General features: G+C 34.5%; 1 long non-coding RNA gene across 1 annotated transcript; it reads right to left on the bottom strand.

Moving 5' to 3' along the window:
* Positions 1–486: 486 nt before the first annotated feature.
* LOC140685540 (uncharacterized) lies at positions 487–18575 on the bottom strand. The gene is made up of 2 exons (XR_012058801.1): positions 18428–18575; positions 487–735 (listed from the first exon to the last, which is right to left on the bottom strand). It is a non-coding gene; the product is annotated as an uncharacterized lncRNA (long non-coding RNA).
* Between the last annotated feature and the right edge of the window lie 70 nt (positions 18576–18645).

Genomic DNA, 18645 nt, shown 5'->3' with positions numbered 1-18645 from the left:
GGTCTAGGGAAAGAGTTTCCTCATCAGAAGGAAAAGCTGACACCAAAATTTAGTAGGACCATTGAGACATGTTCCAGAAGCAGCAGAAATGACATTTCAGTTTGAGCAGAGTAAATGAGCAAAAGAATTAAGCTGGAGAAGCAATGAAGGATCAGAACATCAAAACCTCATGCACCATAGCTGAAACTTTAGTTTTGATTTAAGCACTGTTACTGAGGTGTTAAGATATAATCTGACTTGTGCTATAAAAGAGTGACTTATGGGACACTGTGGAGAATCGACATCAGGGGAGTACACATAAAGAACAATATAGTGAACAACTCTTTGTATTCTTACAAAGCCATTGCAGTGATCTGCAGTGAGGAGGAGAGATGCTGGTACCTTGGACAGGCATATCCATGGTTGTAGTGAGAAACATTTATTTCCTCAACCTGACAGGAGTTGCTAGAATTTTGCAAAATGTGAAACAAAAAGAGGATTCAAGAATTACTTCAAAAATTTTATAGAGCATTTAAGATGACTGAGATGCCAATTAACAAGAGGTAGAGCATTAGAAGAAGCAAGCTTGGGGAGCTGTGGTTAGAATGGAGAACAATTTGCTTCTAAGCTCACATTCCTGTTGACAGGCTTCAATTCTTTGTGGGATGTCAACTGAATGCTTCAGCTCCATGCTGATTGTCAGGGGGTGGCCATCCTCAGTTTCTTGCCTTGTGGGCCTCTCCACATGGTTAAGTGCTTTATCAAAGGCAACAAAGGAAAGATGCAATAGAGATTAATTTGCTAGCAAGACAGAAGTTACAATTTTATGTAACATAATCACAAAAGTGACATCCAGTCACCTTTCCCATATTTTATTTGTCAGAAGCAAATCACATCTAGTGATGACATTCAAAGGGAGGGTATTAAACAAGGCTGTGCACACCAGGAAATACGGATACTTGGGGGCAATCAGAATCTGCCTGCCATATATATGTTAATTCTGATTTGCCTTCTAGATATACAAGTGACTCTACTGAGTAGCCAGCATTGGTATAGAAATGTTAGAGTTATAAGTAGATAGTATTTATACTAATATAACTGCAGGATATTAAAAAAAAAAACTGTGCGAATAGGAAGGGCATAGGAGTAAACCAAAGTCACCACAATATTGGAGGGCTAGAAAAATTAGAGATTAAACAAAAAGTATTTAAATAAGAGCATTCTGTTAAATACGAGAGAAACAGAAAGATTGTGTGTTCTGACTACTAAATGCAACAATTATTTATAAGAAAAAAAAAGAGCTACTGTGTCAAATTCTACTGAAGGAACAAGCAATACAAGAACTAAATATTATTTATTGCACATAGAGATTACTGGCAATATGAGTACTGATGGCCATAAAAACATGTTTGGAGCAGATTCAAGAAAGAAAGAATGGTGGAAGAAGTCGAAATCCCAAGCATTAGCCATTTTGAGGGGTTTTCCTATAAAGAAGAGCTTAGAACTCTGGTAGCCGGGGAGAGATCTGAAGACCAAACTAGACTTATTTTAATGTAAAAGGTATCATTGCGTGAGTGTGTAACAGAATCTTAATTAGCACTTTCTCTTTTTTCTTGGAATCTTGGTTGATGTGAAGAAACAATAGCTATTGTTTACAACTGCACAGTGTTGCAGTTGTAAACAATAGATAGTAACCCTCACATATTCAAGAGGTAAACATGGCCTGAAATGTTAAAATGGTTCCACCAACTTTTATAAGCCTCAAACTTCTCTAGTTTTCTGGTCATATTCAGATGTAAACATGGCCATTCAAAATATAATCTTTAATCTCTTAAATAATTTATTTTTAAAAGTCTTTTCATAGGTCAGGCATATCCCAACACTCATGTCCAAAAGCTCAAAATGGACAGGGGCAAAAATGGTGAATTCTTATGTTTCCTTGCCCAAACTTTCTTCATAATTGTTCTGTGGCTCCTCTAAAATTTTCCAGGACAATGAATGATTATGAGGTAATTAAGGAATGTAGAAACAAAAGATTTTACTTATCCATATTTAATTCTTCCTTAGCTTTCAAAGAATCTCAATAATGACTGACTTCCATATTTAAAATTTCATATTCTTCATTGAGATACATTTTTAAGTTCTCAGGAGTTTCACACTCTCCACATCTCCCGCTCTGGATGTGACCATGCTGTACTATTTCCTGATTCATGGAAGGCTCTACAGAGAAATCCTTCCCTCTGCAAACAAAGAATGACTGTGCCCTGGCAGTCAGTCTTACTAAGTAGGGCCTTTTAAAGATCTTTTGGATTTTTTTCCAAAATCTATTTTGTTGATGAGAAAATTCATACATTCTAGCTACATGAAGAAAGATTCGTAGTCCTCTCCCACTATAATCCTCTCCCCTTTTCCAGTAATCAGAGGCAATTCAGGCCCATCTTCCAATTTCACACTTCTCCAGGCAAAAGTCGGATACAACATCTTCAGTTAAAATCTAGACCAGCTCTGGATTAAAAGACATTCTAAATTGTCTTTATGTTTCCAAAATATGGGTGTGTCAAGTAAAAGTAACTTCCCTGATTATCTTCCTGACATTTTTATAATTATTTTATTATATGTTGACATTTGATATGTAAACATAATGGAAAAGGAAAAAATGTGCAATGATATTTTGAAGGAAGAGGTAGAAAACACTAGATCTCAAAAATGCTTTCCTAATCATATAATAAAAACAGTAAGTGAGAAGAAAAAGACCTTTTTAGTTTCTACCATGTCTTCTATTTCTTAGCATTACCTCGATCCTCTCAAAAATTATCAACTGCTGTGTTTCCCTGGAGTGACTTTTACCCTCAATGTAGTATCTATAATTTGCATGAATTTTTAAAATTACTGAATATTTATATATGGATATACAATGAATATCATCATTTTGCACATTTTCAAATGTGTATGTCACAGTGTATTAGCCTTCTTTTGCTACATGTCAGATTTTCCTAAAATTTAGCAGCTTGTAACAGGAAACACATTATCCCACAAAATTTCTGAGGAATCTGGAATCAAGGAGTAGCTTGGCTATGTGGTTCTAACTCTGCAGCCCTCAGAAAGTTTCAGGCAAGTGATTGACTGGGGCTGCAGTGATCTTAAAGCTTTGCTTTCAGGCTCACTTAACTGGTCATTGGCCACTTTCTGCACTCCCCTTCTCCATATTTCTCAGCATAGTAATCACTCACCATAACAATTACAGAATAATGCAGAATAACAAATGTTTTGTATTAATCCATCAATAGAAAGAAAAGAATGAGATTTAACGCTAATGCTGTACACCAGAAATTGACACATTGTAAAAACATATACTATAATAATAATAATAATAATAATAATAATAATAATAATAATAATAATAAAAGATTTAGTGGTAAAGGCCTCATGTGGTATGATTATGAATATTAACTATAGTAAGAAACATAGCATGGTACATCAGATTGCCATCCAGATCTATTATTATTATCACACATATTTTGAACACAAATGGATGGCAGGATAATTGTGTTAGACAAGTTCGTGCAAAATAACTCAAAATTGTTTTCATGATTTGATAAGAAAGAAAAGCAATGTGACATTCATGTTCATGTCATGGCTGAAAAAAATGTGAGTCCTGGATAGGGAAATGTGTGAAAACAAAGAAGGCATCAAAACATGTCAATCAGACCAAGTTTGAATTCATTTCCAACTTTATTTAATACTGAAGAGAAGTACTTAATTGTGAATTTCTCGGTCCAAAAACATTCACGGAGAGATAACATCTGGGAATAAGGGACCTAAATATAGCCTTTTTCTTCTACCCTCAACTTCATTTATTTGACTTTCCTGAGCTCAAGTACTGTTGAGACTGTGGGCTGATGAGCACATGTGAGAACTTGAGACTCTGTAGGAGTCAGGATCAGAATTGCCATGGAGATTCATCACCATAGGATTTCCAAGAAAGACACTTGAACATACTGGTACCGAATTTAGCTTGCCCAGCAGTGATGGGTGAGATAACTGAGGAAAATATCAAAACCAGCCTCATATTGCTATGCCAGGTTTCTATTGATCCGAGGGTTCAAAAAAGACATAAATGCAGAAAGAGACACATGTAGCACTAGTAAACACTAGTAGTAACAGAACTGGAGTTACTCCCTAGCATGTGAGCAATGGAAGTTTCTGAGTAGTTTATGGAATAGATGAAGGTAAAGTAGTAAGTTCAAAAAAAAAAAAAAGAAAAAACAAGTAATTCTATGACTAAAAATCTATTTCTAAAATGTTGAAATAACTTACCAAATTCAATGTTATGTTGAAATTAAATGAACCATAAAGAAAAACCTTACAAGCTAACATCATAAAGTTTCTTGGAAAAAAAAAATCTCTCAGGCATTAGACTTCTTAACTTTCTCTACTGAAAGCTTAAAAACAGTGAAATGAATTGTAGATAGCTTAGGAAATGCCATTTTTATTTATTCAATCAACTAATCATCCATTCAAAAATATCTACTGAAAACATGTTGTTTGCAAGGACCCTAGCTAAGCACTGCAACATAAACATGTAAGTAAATAAACAGGGAAAAAATTCTCTGTCTTTATAAAACTTACATTCTAGCTTGAGAACCAGAAAATAAATCCCCAAAGTGTATGCATTACTGAGAAAAATAATATGTAAGACGTATTTTTAAAAATCCAGCAGGAAAGAATAGGAAAATCTGAGGGAAATTATTTTTAATTAGGGGATAGGGCCATTGCCTACAGCCATGAAATTTCGGATACGTAACTTCCCATTAACCCCAAAAAAGTAATGCCCCTCCCCTCAAAACAGAAGTACAAAGAACATCAGGTGGCTTGCATGTTCCGGGAACTCAGAGTGAAGGGTTGCAGCGATGGTGAGAGCAAGAGGGAAAGTAGAAGAGGTGATCAAGCAGGTCTTCGAGGCCAAAGGCTATGAGCCATTACACTACTGTAAGGACTTTCACTGTAAGGAGTTTGGGGACCTGTTGCAGGATTCTAAGCAGTTGGGCCAAGGTATAACATATTTTAAAAGAATCATTCTGCCTGCCATTGACTGACTGAAAATGGAACCTAGTTGGAAGTGGAGAAACAGTAGGAGATTATTGAACCACGATGGTTACAGATGATGGTTACCTGAAGGAAGGAGCTGAGAGGAGTAGAGGAAGATTTTAGATTTATAACACATTTAGAAACACAGCTGATGATATACGCTCACAGGCTGAAGATGAAGCATAAGAGAAAGAGAGCAGTCAAACAGACCCCTAGTCTTTCAATTTAAGCAACTGAGAGAACTGAGCTGTCGTTAACTGGAATGAGAAAAGTTAAATGAGAGGCAGCTTTTGCAAGGTAAACATAAAATAATACACACATATCTAATACCACAGATGGTTACTTAGAACACTATAATTTGGAGAATATCTATGTTTATAAATGTCAACTAAATGCTTATCCAGAAATGAAAGTTTCAAATAGCTTATGTTCTTGAATAAAAAATAATCATAAATTAAAGGTAATAATCTTCTGAATTAATTCATTATTTATTGCAACTTCTGTGTATTTATGTCACAGAAATAGAAGTACTAACAAACATATGCAAGGTTTTTGCTACAATATGGTTTCTCCTAGCAAAAAATTAAAACTGACAGGAAAAAAAATCATCAACAGTGGAAATATCCAGAAATAATCAACATTATTCAAGATTTTAAAGCAGTTTAAATGAGTCCTAATAGTGGACTGGAAGGAAATTCAAGAGGTATTTTACAGTAATATATGCAGGTTGAATATACAGTTTTATAAAAAAAAGATCGTCGATAAAAGGTATACATAAATATGTTTATGAACATTATGTGCATGTGTGTATATATTTGATTATATGAGCATGGTAAAAAAATATACTGAGATTGCAGAGAAAGCAACTTGGCGCAGAGAGTAAGAAGAAGCAGGAAAGAGTAGATGAAAAGAAATCAAATGGAGAAAGAAAAAAGCAAAACTATTAAAGTCATATGTATGGTATGTTTACACTTGTGAGAGTGTATTCATGTAAAGGTCTTTAAAATTTAAAAATTCAAAGGAAAAGATTTTTCTTATTATTCTAGAGTATTAATCAGTAATTAATTGGCTTAAAGGGAGTGTTATCCCCACCTGCAACTTCTCCAATACTGATCTCTTTTTTTTTTGTGTTAGGAGACTTGATATTTCTTAATGCTTCTCTGTTGGCTTTCTTCACATAAGTAGGGATGTTCCTTTAAGTGAATAGGCTTTAAACTGTTCAAGTTTACCAATGGGAAAGGAGAGGAAGACCTGTTATCCCACTTTCAGTATAAACAAACTCCAGAGAACATCTCCAATTTGTCTGAATTTAGTCATATTCTATCCTTGACCAGTCAATGTTGTCATAAGGATGCTCTACTATCATCGTCACAGCTCCTCTAAGTGTGGTCCAGAGACCAGTCATATTGATATTCTTTTAAAGATTCTTTAAAGTATAGAAGATCAACCTACTGAATCAGTATCCACATTTTAAAGGGAGCACATATAAAATTTGTAAGCACATATAAAATTTACCAAGTGCTTTAACAAATTTAGCAGCATATTAAGAAAGAAATGATTCCAATACATTCCATCATTACTATTATCCTTCTTTTCCTGCTTCCATTTTTATTCTCATATCTATTCATGGCTTCTGTCTGTTCCTGCTAAATATGTAGGGAAATGTGTAGGGTGTGGGAAATTGCTGGATGTTGTTACCTGATACTTCTAACCCCCACAGCTCTATAGCCCCCAAATAGTTTAATCCCTCAACTGTATTTCTATGCATTATTGTTCAAAATTCAATAATTTGGAATATTCTTTTTTAAGAGTTTTTCATATCCAAGAAAACATTGATTGTTACTCAGTAATTCGGGATTTCCTACATTGAGAAAATACCCAATATTCTTAAATAGAATTAGTTGAGCCTGAACAATGCACAAACACGACACAGATTTGTACAAGCAGGTATGCACACTAAAGATTGAAAACAGCTTGCTGATTTGTGATTTCAAAGTCATAATTTGTGAAATTATTTAATTAATTTTGAATATAATACTTCTAAAGATTATCAATGAAGCTTGATCTGTTGAACTACATGAATTATTCATACAGATCCTCTTCAATTTACATTGGGGTCGCAATCCAATAAACCTATCATAAGTGAAAAATATCTTAAGTCTAAAATGCACTCATGTAATGTGAACCTAAAATGAACCTACCAAACGTCATAGCTCAATCTAGCCTACCTTAAAGGTGCTCAGAACATTTACACTAGCCTACAATTGGGCAATATCATTTAACACAAAACCTGTTTTTAGAAAAGTGTTCAACAGCTCATTGAATTTACTGATCATTGTACTAAAAGTGAAGAAGAGAAGGGTAGCATGTGTATCAGTTGTTTACTCTCGTGATTGTGGGTGACTTGGGGCTGTGACTCTCTGCTGTCCAGCATCAAGAGAAACTATGTACAGCATATTGCTGGGCAGGAAAAAGATCAAAATTAAAAATCTGAAGTATGGTTTTACTGAATGCGTATCACTTTTGCACCATCGTAAAGTCCAAAAATCATTAAGTCATACCACCATAAGTCAGAGATCGTTTGTAATTCAAACATATGTTTGAGAAGTATTAGACTCATCGGACAATCAAGACAATTAAATTGTCAAGGAGAATTAACTTCCTTGTATTAATCACAAGTCTTCTTTTATAAAAACGCTTACAATACTCACATGATTTTCAAGAAAGCTCTTATGTTTTTCACATAATTCATATCTAAAAGAATTTTGACTTAGTGCCTAGAAAGCAATTTAGCAAGCAATTTCATTTTTGAAGGAAGTATAAAACTCTTCCAAAGCTCTTGTTCCTGAAAAAGAAAAATCAGCCTGAAAGAAATAGATTACTGCCAAATTTATTATATTTTATTTTATTTTGGTGAGAAGTACTTTCTAAGACATTGATCTTCAAAAGATAATTTACAGTGATTTTTATGTGATAGGGGAAATGCTCTCATAATTGTATACCTAACCCTCAGAACCAAGGGAAAAATATCATGCTCACTTACTTATTATAAACATGAAGGCTTTTATTCAAGTAAACTAAAGTTAATAAAAACCAGAATGTAATGGTTAAAAGAATACTTACATGCACTTTTTCCTTAAATATTTTTAATTAGGCTTTTTCTAAGCATAATTTTAATTTATTCTATATTCTAAATGGAGTATTATTTTTCTTTATATCCTAAGTACACAAATTTCATCTTAAAACAAACATTGCCTAATAAAGTCATTTTATTTACTTTACTTGGATATGAAACACATTTTTTACATTGGTAATATTGAAGCAAATACTTTTCTTATTTATTTCTAGTTGTCTTCTTTTTTTTTTTTTTCCTAACATGAAGGTACAGATTTTACAATAGCATTTTCCCTGGTAATTGATGTATTATATGTACTGTCTCGTTAAGCTGAAAATATTACTATTTCCATTTTACTGATAAGTATTAGAATTTAAGAAGATCAGCCAATTGCCCAGTTTCACAGGACCAGCAACAATGAAAACCCAGCTCTGGCTTTAAAGCTCATATTCATGACACAAATGAGGCTCCCTTAATGTATATATGGGAATTTCACATATACGATTTCATTTCATCCTCGCAATAAGCTTTTTGAGTAATGCTTTACAATCCGCCTATTGACAGTGACGAGGTATATAAAGGCAGCTATTATTGTTCCAAGCTTGTTAAAGACCAATTGTCAAGTGATGTACCTTGTGATGACAGAAAAGATACTAACCTAATGCACTTAAAAACAATACTGTACTTTTGGTCAACTCATCTTTGACAAAGGAGGCAAGAATATACAATGGAATAAAGACAGTCTCTTCAGCAAATGGTGTTGGGGAAACTGGACAGCAGCATGTAAAACAATGAAGCTGGAACTCACCCTTACACCATATACAAAAATCAACTCAAAATGGATTAAAGACTTAAACATAAGACAAGATACAATAAACCTCCTAGAGGAAAACATAGGCAAAACATTATCTGACATACATTTCAAAAATTTTCTCCTAGAAGAAATAAAAGCAAGAATAAACAAATGGGACCTAATGAAACTTACAAGCTTCTGCACAGCAAAGGAAACCAGAAATAAAACAAGAAGAAAACCTACGGAATGGGAGAAAATTTTTGCAAGTGAAACCGACAAAGGCTTGATCTCCACAATATATAAGCAGCTCATACGACTCAATAAGAAAAAAATAAACAACCCAATCCAAAAATGGGCAGAAGACCTAAACAAGCAATTCTCCAAGGAAGACATACACATGATCAAAAAGCACATGAAAAAATGTTCAATATCACTAATTATCTGAGAAATGCAAATCAAAACTATAATGAGGTATCACCTCACACCAGTCAGAATGGCCATCATTCAAATATCCACAAATGACAAATGCTGGAGAGGCTGTGGAGAAAGGGGAACCCTCCTACACTGCTGGTGGGAATGCAGTTTGGTGCAGCCACTATGGAAAACAGTATGGAGATTCCTCAAAAGACTAGGAATAAACTTACCATATGACCCAGGAATCCCACTCCTGGGCTTGTACCCAGAAGGAAATCTACTTCAGGATGACACCTGCACCCCAATGTTCATAGAAGCATATTTACAATAGCCAAAACATGGAAACAGCCTAAATGTCCATCAACAGGTGACTGGATAAAGAAGATGTGGTATATTTATACAATGGAATACTATTCAGCCATAAAAACCGACAACATAATGCCATTTGCAGCAACATGGATGCTCCTGGAGAATGTCATTCTAAGTGAAGTAAGCCAGAAAGAGAAAGAAAAATACCATATGAGATCGCTCATATGTGGAATCTAAAAAACAAAAACAAACAAACAAAAACAAAGCATAAATACAGGACAGAAATAGACTCATGGACAGAGAATACAGACTTGTGGTTACCAGGGGGGTAGAGGGTGGGAAGGGATAGACTGGGATTTCAAAATTGTAGAATAGATAAACAAGATTACACTGTATAGCACAGGGAAATATACACAAAATGTTATGATAAATCACAGAGAAAAAAATGTGACAATGAGTGTGTATATGTCCATGAATGACTGAAAAATTGTGCTGAACACTGGAATTTGACACAACACTGTAAAATGATCATAAATCAATAAAAAATGTTAAAAAAACAATACTGTAACACATCACTAACATACAGGCCACTAACTTTTCCCTAACATTTATTTTATGACACACTGTGCTAAGCACTTTACATTTTAAGTATATTGTGTTATTACCCCCATTTCAGAAATAATCAAGCTGTGACAATGGATAAGTAAACTTTTTCAAAATCATACAAGTTCAGGACCCAGACCTTGACTGTAAGTTAGTCTTATACCATAAAGCAACATACTGTCCAGAAATTGGACTATTATGTATGTATGAGATCAACATCTTTATTGAAAGCAAGGAAATTATAGTATCAGATTTGCAAAATATAGAAACCCATTTAACTGCAATAATGAATTTGAGAAGAATATAACTAAAGGAAGAAAATTCAGTTATAAGGTTGTTTCACTAATCTAGTTAAGACTATGTTTAAACTTCAGATTTGGGTAATAGTGTGGGTTATATTTTCTTTCATAAATTAAAAGCTCAGTACAAGAAGATTTCTGTGGGATGATAAGATCAGTTTGGAACACTATAAATATGATGTGCCTGATCTAGAGATCATCTATCTGCATGGAGATGCCTGAGTAATTCTGGAGCTCTTCATTTAGCCAGAGCAAACGTGGGGATGAGCATTAAAAAAGATGGTTACTGAGGCTTAGAGTAGTAAATATGTTCAGGGAAAGTATTTCAATTTTCTCAGCATAAAAATATCTATTTATATATATATCATTGAACATACAATGTTAAGAACTGTGGTTTTTATTACTAACATTGACATAAAACATAATTTGCAGCACTCTTCAAAATAATAGTAGCCTTAATAAATAAAATGCTGAAGGTTGTCAATGAGTATTCCTTTTTATGTCAAGTGGTTTAGTTCAATTTAACAAATAACTATGGAATAGCTTTTGCAACTTATGTTGCTATCATTAAGTGGTGGTATTACAAGGAAAAACTATCACTCAGATTATCTTAGTAGCCCAGAAGAACTGAACTTCAAATATTTTATTGTGAGGAAATTATAATAACAGATTTGTAGAATGCAAGTATCAATTTAATTGCAATGTAAATAATGGACTTTCAGGGAATATGACTAGAGGGAGAAAACCTCATTATAAGGTTATTCTGAATGGTTTTAACAGGAGGACTGATATATTTAGATTCACATTTGATAAGGTAGTGTGACATAAGGTAAATGACAAGGGTGGCAAGTCTTGGTATGGAAAAAAGAATTAATGGATTACTTTTATAGCATATAGTAATACTGCAGTAAAAAGAGTTACCACAAAATATATTAAAAATAGAATCCAGTCTTATGTTATCTTATTAATTTCACAGATGTAAGAGAAAATATCTAGAAGAATCACAGTGGGTTTCTTCTTTGGGCGTCTGAAAAAGGGGATGTATTCAGTGGCAGAGGAAATAAAAGTGAAGCCCATATTAAAGAGCATGATGATGACTTTCTTTTTAACATTATTTGCTTATGATTCCTGTGGGACTTTCAAAGGAAATTAAAAGCAAGCAGATAGACGTAAAAGTACAATTTTAATAAGGTATCACATGAATAAGGTAAGTACTGGGGTCCTCAGAATAAGTTATGTCTAGTAAAGCCACGTGATTGAATTTCTGTTCTTGAGATTCTGTAATCTGCTTAAGGATTAGTTCCATGAAAATCAGTCTGTGGAGGAACAAGATGGTTTTCCAACACCCGTCTGTACTTTATGAACTGTTTTTCCCAACGGAAATGGGTTAAATTCTCATCTTTATTTAACTAATTGTGTTCATTGAAAGCTGTAAGATGGCTTTTCTAATCTTTTGTTAATGAAATATAAAAAATTTGTTTTCCTTATTTATGCATGAGATAACAATTATAAGATTAGAAATGAAATATCAAATATTCTCAATGAAAATAAATTAATTAAAAAGAGAGGAAGATCAAAATTAAGTTTAACAAATGTCTACATTTACATGCAAAATTTGAAATATAAAATTTCATTAATTCCTATGGATATTCTTTATTAAGTATTCTAAAAAATTTCAACATGACTACTGAATAAATATCCCTAAATGTTTAACAAATTTTGTTTAGGTTAAAAATAAAATGTTGATTTCACGTTTTGAGAAAGACCAGACAAGTCATAGAAAATAAACTGCAACAAAAGTTAACATTTTATGTATCTACTATATTTTAAACAATATTAAAATTTATTTATACTTAGTTGCCAAATAAAAATATACATGAAATTTCAAACTCAACTGTCAGCTAAAAATGTGCATATTGAAAGAATGTCCCTAAAAATAGGCTCAATGAATCTTTAACTCTCTCATTCACTTTAGGAATATAATACAGTTAAAACAAATATTACGCAGAAAATTCTCTAGAGAAATTTATTCCTGTGCTATCAACTTCAATCCTTTCTCCACCTTGCTATCAAGGAAGGGAGAAAAACTTAATTAACTTGATCTCAAGCTGAATGATGAAGTATTTTCTGGGACCAGGTGGGAAATATTAGAGTTTTCTGCCAATGGGAAAACATAATGGTTGTATCTGACTCCTAACCCAAGAAAGCTAAAGAGGCCCTTGGAAGCAAGATAAAGTATGCACTGGGATGAATTCATACTCCTAGAGAGTGTGTGGGAGAAGGGATAAACGAATGGTTCCCATGAAACTCTGGGTAGGCAGGTCATTACAGAGAGAGCAGGCTTAGAAACACCTAGGTTCTTCTCATGAGAAATTTTGCCAATGGACAGGAAGACTGAGAGAAACAAAAGTTAATGGAGGGTGAAATGGGAATGATCAGGGGGCAAAAAGGATCATTACTTTTCTCATGAGAGCCTGAGAGAAGCCTAGCAGGAAAACTCTAAAAAAACTAAGAAAATGTCCAAGTGTAGAGTTGTTAAAAATACTAGCTTTGGCTAGATCTTTTTGATTTTTGATTTTAGAAGAGTCTGAAAAACATTTAAGGCAACTGTAGAACCCTCTAAGTGTCAAGACTGAGCTGAACAGTCATGGACATTCCTAAGTTTACATTTAGAGATAGGAAAAATACACCTACTAAGAAAGTTTTTAAAAGGTGGTGGGGGGAGAGAGAGGAGGAGAGGGAGAGACAAAGAAAACAAGCTGGCAAGAGAGGGAAACAAATGACACTGTACCTACTATAAATTATGTCTTTTCAACTTACTGGCTATAATTTTTTTCTTAGTACATTTTACCTTTATCCTCTTCAAATTTTTAGGAAGTACTTTTTATATCTACTTCCCTAAAAACAATTCTACCAAAAATAAAGGAAAATTCAAGTGTACGCTTGTTGATAAGGGTGATGTGCATTAAAAAATGATAAAACATAGAGCAATTAAGTAAAAAAAATTAGAAAAATCATAGAGAATCATGATTTGCTTCTTCAGAACCATCAACAATGTGATTAAATGTTTTTCCCCATAATAGATGCTTAAATAGGATAACTCCTTTACTTAACATTTTAAGCTAAATGTAGAGTATCAGAGTCATAAAAATTTGATTACTTTTATTAAAAGGGTTATTAACAGCATAAGTAAATAATTAAAGGGTAAGTTAATAATCAGTAAGTTTATTTTAAACAGTTAAAATTTCTAGGCAAATGGCTTTAAAATATTTTTTAACATTTTTTATTGATTTATAATCATTTTACAATGTTGTGTCAAATTCCAGTGTTCAGCACAATTTTTCAGTCATTCATGGACATATACACACTCATTGTCACATTTTTTTCTCTGTGATTTATCATAACATTTTGTGTATATTTCCCTGTGCTATACAGTGTAATCTTGTTTATCTATTCTACAATTTTGAAATCCCAGTCCATCCCTTCCCACCCTCTACCCCCCTGGTAACCACAAATCTGTAAAATATTTTTCTATGAATAAAGACCCATGTTTTTCAAGTGAAATGCTTTCTAAATGTTGAAATATAAGCCATCTTGGAAAATCTAATTATAATTAAAATATATAAAGAGAATACAGCTTCTTATCTTCTATTTTATTTTATTGCTACAATATCAATACTTCAACCTATGTACAAATGCTGAGTTTCAAGGGAAAAGCAACAATTTACAATGTTATACACAAATCAAGAAAAAAGTAAGAGAATCCTGGTTATAGCTTATATTACAAAAATTGTAACAAAGCAGATACACAAGGAATGAAAAAAATGACATATACTTTTTCACTAGTATCTATAAATGTACTTTATTTATTTAACCACTAACCAATTAATCAAATCAATCAACAAATATTAAAACATATATATGCCAGGCACAGACGGGAAACAAACAAGCAAAACCAAAAACATTCTTGCCTTCCTAGTGTTTACAATCTATTTGGAGCAAGAGACAGACATCCATATGCTCTTTTCTTTTTCTTCTTCTTTATGTTTTTAAGTTGAAGTATAGTCACTTTACAATCTGTCAGTTCCTGGTGTACAGCATAATATTTCATTCGTACATATATTCGTTTTCATAATATTTTTCATTATAGGTTACTACAAGGTATTCAACATAGTTCCCTGTGCAACATAGAAGAAATTTGGTTTTTATCTATTTTATATATAGTAGTTAGTATTTGCAAACTATCAGTTCAGACTCCATGCTCATTGAATCAGGAAGAATTTTAAAGGAGATATTTATGTCTAGCTAACCTGATTCTGACTCTTCCAGGAATTCTTACTTGCTTCAAAGCCTCCTAACCAGATTCCCTGATTCTATTCTTGATTCCCTCTATCCACTCTTCAAACAGCATCCAGGGTGATTCAAACAATTATAAATAAGCACATAAATAAATAAATTAGATCATGTCATTTTCCCCTTGAATCCCTTTAATGACTTTCCTTCACATTTATAATAAATTTCCAACCCCTCATTATAGCCTACAAAGCTCTGCTTTATCTGGTCTCAAGCTACCTCATGGGAATTCAAGACTTACTATATAGCTCCATTAATCAAGATAATGTGGTACTGGCAAAAGAACAGACAGGTAGACCAGAAATAAAGCCTATACATAGACCCACAAAAATATTATCAACTGATCTTTGACCAAAGAAGCAAAGGCAATTCCATGAAGAAAGGACAGTTTTTTCAACAGATTGTGCTGCAACAACAGTGCATATACATATGAAACAATGAATGTAGACATAGATATTACACCTTTCATAAAAACAAAAGAAGCAAAGTCGATTATAGACATAAATGTAAGATGTAAAAATAAAAACCTCCTAGAAGCTAACACAGGAGAAAACACAGATGCCCTTGGATTCAGATACAACACCAAATGTACTCTCTATGAAAATAAACAAACAAAACTTGGACCTCATTGAAATGAAAAACTTCTGCTCCATGAAAGATACTATTAAGAGAATAAAAAGACAAGCCACGAATTGGTAGAAAATATATGAAAACATATGTCTGATAAAAGACTTGTATCCAAAGTATACAAAGGACTCAACATTTAATGGTAAGAATAGAAACAACCCAATAAAAATGGGCAAAAGATCAAAGCAAACATCTTGCCAAAGAAGATATATGGATGACAAAGCAAATGAAAATATACCCAACATTTTATGTCATTAAAGAATAGCAAATTAAAACAACAGCAGGATAATATTATACACCTGTTACAGTGAGACACTATTACACACCTGTTAGAATCTCTAAAATACAAAACATTGACAAAATGCTGGTGAAGATGTGGAACAACAGGAACTCTCATTCATTGCTGGTGAAAAGCAAAATGATAATCATTTTGGAAGACAGTTTTGCACTTTCTTAGAAAGTTAAATATAATCTTATCATACGGTCCAGCAATTGTATTTTTATCCAAAGGAGCTGAAAACTTATATTCATACAAAAACTTGTACAACAAATGTTTACAACTGCATTATTCATAATCGCCAATACTTGGAAGCAGCCAAGATGTCATGCAGTAGGTGAACAGATAAATATGGCTCATCTTTGCAATGGAATATTACTTAGTGCTAAAAAGAAATGAGCTACTAAGTCATAAAAAGACAGAGAGGAACCTTAAATGTGTATTCAGTGAGAGAAGCCAATGTGAAAATTCTGCATACTACAATTCCAACTGTATGACATTCTGGCAAAGTTAAAACTAGAGAGACAATAAAAAGGTCAATGGTTGTCAGAGCTTGGGTGGAGAGAGGAAGGGATGAATATTTGGAACATGGGGGAATTTTAGGTTAGTGAGACTATTCTGTATGACACTGTAATGGTGGATATACAACATCCATTTGTCAAGACACATACATTTATGCAACACTACATGTGAATCCTTAATATAAACTATGGGCTTTAGTTGATAATAATGCATCAACATTGGTATATCAATTGTAACAAATGTACTACAGTAATGCAAGATATTAATAATAAGGGAATCTGTTGAGGGGAAAGCAGTGGCATATGGCAACTCTGTTTTTCCTGCTCAGTTTTTCTGTAAAACTAAAACTGCTCTAAAATTATTTGTCTCTTAATTAAAGTACATAAATAACACAGAGCTAAATAACAATGTACTTGGTAAGTACCACTGGAGGTCAGAGAAGGAACTATGAGGACAGCCTGGAAATATCTGTCCAGGGGTGAAGGTGGGATCTGGGATTTGTATTACGTCTCCAAGTTGCTTAGAATGTAGACTGGGAGAAGAGGAAATATATAGATAGCATTCCAGATGAGGAGGGAAAAGACAGCACAAGCTGGTGAAAAATTATTTGAAATGTTATCTGAAGTATCAAAATGACTGCTGGGGTCACCTGCTGCAATGATCTGAATGTTTGTGTCCTCCAAAATTCATATGTTGAAATCCTAACCCCTGATGTGATGGTATCAGGAAGTGGGGCCTTTAGGCTCTGCACATGTGAATGACATTAGTGCTCTTATAAAAGGGATCCCACAGAGCTCCCCAGCCCTTGTCACCACGTGAGGATACAAAGCAGAAGTCTGCAACCCAGAAAAGCACCCTCCACCCCCCCCCCCCGACAGGCCTGCGCTAGGATCTCAGACTTTCAGGCCCCAGAACCCTTAGGAGTAAATTTCTGTTGTTTATAAGCCAGTCTGTGGTACTTTGTTTAGTCCTGAATGGACTAAAGCCCCTGCTTTTTCAAAAGACTCAATATTAGTGTTTGTCAAGATTTGTTTTCAGAAACAAGATGAGCTTTTTCCCTCTCAAGTAGTGAGGATGGACTTGTGTACTCATTCAGTTATGCAGCATGAAACAGACTAAAATTAACTGGTCTACTAGGTGACTGAAACCGGTCCTGAGTTATATCCTATCTCTGTAAGCTATAGTCAACAGTGTAATTACCAAGGAAGCCTCCAGAAGGAATACATTAAAAAAAAAAAAGAACTTTCTTGTTGAAAATTTTTTCAGTATTGGAAGCAGCTATTTCTGTCCCCTCCCCCACAGTGTCCCACCCACTAAACCATGGCCCCCAAGGTCACAGCTTCACAATATGTATTCTCTCCCTGAAACAACTATGCATTGAACTTTTCCCAATAAGCTACCACTTAAACTCGATTACAATTTAAAACCAAATCACACAAGCATCCTCCTTATTAAGGAAAGACATTGTAACGTACAAGTCAAAGGTTTAACTGCAAAATTCTCATCAGACTTTAAAAAATGGGCAAGCTTCTGGCAACTGGGTTATTGGTCTTTGAGAGCTAATTATAGGTCTCCTGGCCCTGCCGTCGATCTCCAGCCTGAATTGCCCGTCTTCCATTTCCCTGCGACTAAGATGTTCCCCTCACGCTGGCGGCCCCGACCCCGCACCTGATACCTGGAAGCTCTTCTTAGGAGACCGCACACATTTCCTCGGCACCCTGCCCTAAGACTTTAAATATTCCTCTCCGGGGCCAGATAAAGGTTTCTTTGTTCTTCACAGGGAGGAATATGTGAAAAACTAGGTGCGTTTATTACCATGACATCATTTAAGCACTTATGTTACAGACCCAGTGACCAAATGGTGATTAGTTTGTGTAATTCTCAACTAAAAAACAAACAAACAAAAACAAAAAAAAAGCCATGAAGTGGGCACCAATGACCTCCACACACTGAGAGGGAAACAGGCAAAGAACCGTTAAATGACTAAGCGAGTCAGAGTTAGTAAGGGTGGTTTGAACCCAGGTGGTCTGGGTTGACCACACGCTTACCCCTTCGCTTGGGTGGAGGTGGTCATCCTCAGGGCGCAGGCGGGCTGGGTGTAGGCCACTGAAATACTTGCACCTGCGGCGCGCAGGATCCGTGAGGAGCGCGAGAAGGCCTCGAGGGCCCGGCCGCACCTGCCCTCAGCTCCTGCGGTCTGCGCATGCCTGACCGCCTCACAAGACATCCATTCACACGTGCTCCCGCCCCTGCGTGCCGCCCAACC

The sequence above is a fragment of the Vicugna pacos genome, chromosome 14 (assembly GCF_048564905.1).
Source record: "Vicugna pacos chromosome 14, VicPac4, whole genome shotgun sequence".
NCBI lineage: Eukaryota > Metazoa > Chordata > Mammalia > Artiodactyla > Camelidae > Vicugna > Vicugna pacos.
This window is presented reverse-complemented; position numbering and strand designations above follow the sequence as displayed.